At 41.9% G+C, this 5628-nt stretch overlaps 1 long non-coding RNA gene across 1 annotated transcript in view; it reads left to right on the forward strand.

The window, feature by feature from the left end:
* Window positions 1-4794, forward strand: part of LOC132388222 (uncharacterized) — a 13137-nt gene extending 8343 nt beyond the window's left edge. The window contains exon 3 of the long non-coding RNA XR_009510185.1: window positions 4579-4794. This is a non-coding gene — a long non-coding RNA (uncharacterized LOC132388222). The remainder of the gene's footprint in view (window positions 1-4578) is intronic.
* Window positions 4795-5628: the final 834 nt, after the last annotated feature.

Consider the following 5628-nt stretch of genomic DNA (forward strand, 5'->3'; position numbering starts at 1 on the left):
TGGCAATCACTATTCTCTGCCGAGGAAATTGCAACGACGGTCTGGAGAGGCAACTGGGTGTGTTACGGTAAACTCCTATTACCTTTTTCGGTAACGTTTGAGGGATTTTATTAGGCAAACCGCCTGCTGAATCCGCTACTTCCTTTCTTCCTCATTTTGACCCTCAATGCTCTGACCGTCGGACAGATACTGGCGGCGAGCAGAGTTCGCAGGGGTCTGAAGGGACGGGGAAATTGCGGTAAACAGCGAGATCCGGAGATGGAGAGTCGGAGAGTATCTTTCTCTGTTGGGCGACAACCACTCTGGTCTTCATCCTCATGCGGTACCTTTCCACCGACCTGGCAAAGTCTATCCGGCTTTTTTCAGGCTCACAATTGAGGCTCTGTGACTCAGAATTTCAGCAGCTGCACAAATACATTTATTTACGGAGTGACCCAGACCAGATTCAGACAGCAGATGAAAGTTCTTCTGCAATCCCCCCGCTAATTTAGTTTTGAAGCTTCTTAGATGTTTGTACCGCTCAGAGGAAAGAGTCAAGTAATTCTCTCTAATTTTTGGAAATAAAGACACATCTGCGCTGCGAACATATTGAAAAGTTTAACTCCCTGAAAACGTTGCAGTTCTCATTCAATCCGTTTGCTCCCAGCAAGTCTGTCTTTCCTTTCCTTTAACTTGAAGACTACTTTACTCTGTTGTAGATTAAATTGTCTGCTTAATTCCCTTCTGTAAGATGTGTTTTACCTTCCACATTAAATCACCATAATATCCAGTACTGAAAACTCATCGATCCATTCTCGAAGATTGCATTTCATAAATCTTTGGAGTGAACTGTCCGTGTCTACTGATCCGGACATCAATTATCTTTCAGTGGTGTTTCATTGTTTACTGTTTCAGTTTGCCTTCTGTACCGGCTGCTGTTTGATCTATTGCCCTTATTTTGCCTGGCTATTAATTTCTAGCTTCAGCACATGTTGAAAATCACGGAACAAATGAGATATAACTTTGCCTTGGTCCAGTTTCTCTCGAATTCTACAACACCTCGGTACAGTTTCCCTACTGGCCGAACAGTATTTTCCACAGTAAATACAAGTGGATCTTGCTACAGCGGATTTACACACAGTTCTTTTAGAGTTAGGATGTCGAATAAGATGAACTCAAGCAAATTAAAATACCTTACGCTTTATACGATACACTTATTTTAAAATGCTTATCTTCAAAATTCTTACTCAAGTGCGAGTTATTAATATCCCAGTCATTCAATCTCTATTCCAATATTAAGCAATCCGGGATTCCTTTCTTTTTTTTACCCCAGGGCTGTTTTGCTTTAATGACATTGAACTGTGACCTGGTTTGTCATGTCGTGTGTCGCAAGGAGTTGGATCGTAATGTATGACGATAATTTAATAGCTCTGGGTCTGTGCTTGCTGGAGTTTGGAAGAATTGGGGAAGAACACATTGCAACCTATCGGACAGTGGAAAGTCCAGATTAAGAATATGGGGAGACAATATTTCCTATTGTAACTGAGACTAGGACCAAGGTGCTGAATCTCAGTATTGAGAACATCCAATTAAAACACAGAGGACGAAGTTATTTCTTTAACCAGAGAGCGGTGAATCTGTGGAATGCATTGGTGTAGGCAGCTATGCAGGCTAATACATCTGAAAAGTTGAATCTATTGGAATCTGCTGCGTCTCCCGCTGCGCATTTTAAAATTCTGCTCCCAAGATACGCGGGGACTCGTTCTATTATGGCGCTGCATCATGGGAAAATTAGGCTAAAGGCCATCTAGTGAAACATGCTCATTGTAAACTAAACAGTTTGGGCAAAAGACCCTCCAGTGGAAATATAGACCCCTACAATAATTTTTAACAATTTTGTAATTTTATTTAATTTTGTAATTAGGGAGACTCAGTGAGGAGCAATATATAGAAACACATTCCATCAGACTGTTTTCCGAGATCAAAACTGACAAGTAAAGCTGGACAATGTGTGAGAATCATAATTACCAATGGAATTCTGACCTGACAGGCGGCATTGAAAACAGTTAAATTGAACTCAATCCAGGTGTTCCGGAGTTGTTCGCTGTCGAGCACTTACGTTTCCCGTTCCTTGCTCTCCAGTGACGTTGTTCAGCCTCTCAGTGAATTCTCTCCAGTTACGGGGGAGTTATCGCTAACACGCTCTGCAATGATCTCAAATCCCAATGGGAAACGAACTGAATAATCTGCTTGTTTTCAGCAGGCAGTGAAAGTCGTCACGTTGACTTTGGCCTGGAACAGGTTACACGGCTGTTCTTTCCTGGTGAACCAAATGAAATGAACAACTACTTGTCCTTATGTAACTAACTTTCTAAGAAAGTGGGCGGATTGTTTTGTTGTATTCATTTGTTTAATTGAATTCAAATTTTCCGAAACTTTGTTCGGTTGTGAACTCATTCCCCAATATTCAACGATGCAAGCTGAATGTTGGAAAATGTCATAGGAATGTCAACAGTGGCATGTAAAAGTTTGGGCACCCCTAGTCAAAATTTCTGTTACTGAGAATAGCTAAGTAACCAGAAGTTGACCTGATCTCCAAAAGTCTTAAAGTTAAAGATAAAACATTTTTTCAACATTTTATGCGATAGCAGTGTATTATTTTTTGTTTTCTACATTTTTAGAGTGTAAATAAGGAAAGGAACACCATGCAGAGGTTTGCGCACTCCAAGAGATTTGAGCTCTCAGATAACTTTTACCAAAGGCTCAGACATTAATTAGCTTGTTAGGCTAGGGCTTGTTCAAAGCAATCGTTAGGAACGGCCAGGTAATACAAATTTCAAAGTTGAATGAATACCCTGACTTGTCAAACCTTGTCCCAACAATCATCAGCCATGGGCTCCTCTATGCAGCTGCCCAGCACTCTGAAAATTAAAGTAAACAATGCCCCCAAAGCAGGAGAAGGCTATAAGAAGACAGCAAAGCGTTTTCAGGTAGCCGTTTCTTGAGTTCGTAATGTAATTAAGAAATGGTAGTTAACAACAATGGCGAAGGTCAAGTTGAGGTTTAGAAGACCAAGAAAACTTTCTGACAGAACTACTCGTAGGATTTCTAAAAATGCAAATCAATCCCTTCAGGAAGATTTAGCAGACTGTGGAGCGTTGGCGCACTGTTCTACTGTGCGGCAGCAACACCTGCACAGGTATGACCTTCATGAAAGAGTCATCAGAAGAAAACTTTTAGTGCGTCCACAAAATTCAGAGTCGGAAGTTTGCGAAGCAGCATCTAAACAAGTCTGATGCATTTTGGCATGTCCTGTGGACTGCAAAAGTTAAAATATAAGTTTTTGGCCGCAATGAGAAAAGGTATATTTGGAGAAAAACGGGTACAGAATTTCATGAAAAGAACACCTCTCCAACTGTTAAGCACCGGGGTGGATCGATCATGCTTTGGGCTTGTGTTGCAACCAGTGGCACGGTGAACGCTTTCCTGGTAGAGGGAAGAATGAATTCAATTTAATCCCAGCAAATTCTGGAAATAAATATCACACTGCCAGTAAAAAAAGAAAAAAAGCTGAAGTTGAGACGAAGATGGCTTCTACAACAGGATAATGATCCGAAGCACACGTCAAAATCCACCATGGACTACCTCACGGGGTACAAGCTGAAGGTTTGGCCATGGCCCTCACAGTCTCCCGACCTATCGTCGAAAGTTTGTGCATATACCTCAAAAAAACAGTGCATGCAAGACGACCCGAGAATCTTACAGAACTAGAAGCCTTTTGAAAGGAAAAACAGGCGAAATCCCCCAAACAAGAATTGAAAGACATTTAGCTGGCGACAGAAAGAGTTTGCAAGTTGTGATACTTGCCAAAGGGCGTGGTTCTAAGTACTGACCATGCAGGATGCACAAATTTTGCTTTGGGCCTTTTCCGATTTTTTGTTATTTTGAAACCTGTCAAAGTTTGAAACAAAAATAAATAATAATCTTGCTTAAAAATTAAAGAAATATCACATCTTTAACTATACACCTTTTGAAAATCAGGTCATCTTTTACTCGCTTAGCTATTCACATCAACAGAAATTTAAACCAGAGATGCCCAAACTTCTGCATACCAATGTAGTTTTCTTGTGAGGCACACCTGAGAACATCTATTGAAACGTAACTCTGAACAGGATTAATGAACAACAAACTGTGCAAATGAATATATAAACAGCTAGCAGTGTGTGAGGATCTCAGTAAATGTATGGAAAGTTAAATGCGCCTACTCTAGCAACTTTATGTTTCTTGCTACAGTCTATCTGCGAGTGTGTTCCTCTGAATCCCGAGGACTGATACGTGATTTGTAATAGGGCCCTATTATAGTGGCCATCTCCACTTTCTTCCCCAGTTCCACCGTTAGCGCCTCACTAGACGAATTTTCCAATCTGTGCTGACTGAGCAGTGAGATGACATTTTCCGTGACTAACAACACCGCCCCTCCCACGTTTCTCCCTCCCGCTCTGTCACGTCCAAAGAAAGGGAATATTAAGTTGCCAGAACTTTCTGCCCCTCCTGCAAGCAACTCTCACTAATCACTGCGTTATTATATTTTAATTCCAGGTGCCTTTAACTCATCTGCCTTTCCTACGACATTTCCGGCATTGGAACATGCGCTGCTATGCACATTTGCCTCACAGACCAAGCCTATGTCTCCGCAGCCACAGTTGAAACGGATAAGACAGGCCAAAGGGGCTCTGGTAAAGCTCTTTACGCCCATTCCCTGCACAGTTGATGGAGCGCTGATGACTTCCAACCAGACGGCCAACCCCAAATGGACGATGGAGATCAGAGATGTCGATGGCCTACAAGCCACTTTCGAGCTTGTGAACAATTAAGGGAGAAAGAACATTAGTCGCACATGTTCAAATATTTGATTTATGCTTGAGGTCTCAGCATCATCTGTCTCCACAATCCATTTTTAAATATTTTCTGACAGTCGGATTACCATCCCTTGCACTCTCGTTTAACTCTGTCACTCTGTCCCCTGCAAAGCAGGTCTCCCCAGCAGGATATTTGTCCCCCTCTAGTTCAGTTGCAATCCGTCTCTTAGGTACAGGGCTCACCTTCCCTCGAAGAGACCAAGCCGCTTACACCAGTTTCTTATTCCCGTGTTAAATTGTATATTCTTCGTATTGCATGTCCCTACTGTCATGTGGTAGCAATCCTGAGATCACAACCCAGGACGGCCTGTTCTTCAAAGGTAGTCCCTAACTCTCTGAACCAATGTTGCAGAGCTTCGTCACACTTCATATCTACGTCACTCGTAGCCAAATGTACCACAGCCCGTGACTGTTCACCCTTCAGCTTAAAATTCAGAGGACTCGATGCGGAATACCCCGCAATCTGTCATCTTGGAGTTGAGAAGACATCCGGGATTCTCTCTCTCATTCACAGATCTTCCTTTCAGGGATCATTTACAAAACAGATATCATATCAATGAAGAAGAGGATTAGTAGACTGGGCACATAGAAGATACGACTGCGTGGGCATTGCTTAACATTATCGTTTATACGGGAAATACATTTAATTGCTGAATGCTGTTTTCGATATTAAAGTTAAACATTGTTCATTTCAATATTCTGTTTGCAACCGCTACAGTTCCGGTAATCC

This window comes from Hypanus sabinus, unplaced genomic scaffold, assembly GCF_030144855.1.
Source record: "Hypanus sabinus isolate sHypSab1 unplaced genomic scaffold, sHypSab1.hap1 scaffold_279, whole genome shotgun sequence".
In the NCBI taxonomy this organism is placed as follows: Eukaryota; Metazoa; Chordata; class Chondrichthyes; order Myliobatiformes; family Dasyatidae; genus Hypanus; species Hypanus sabinus.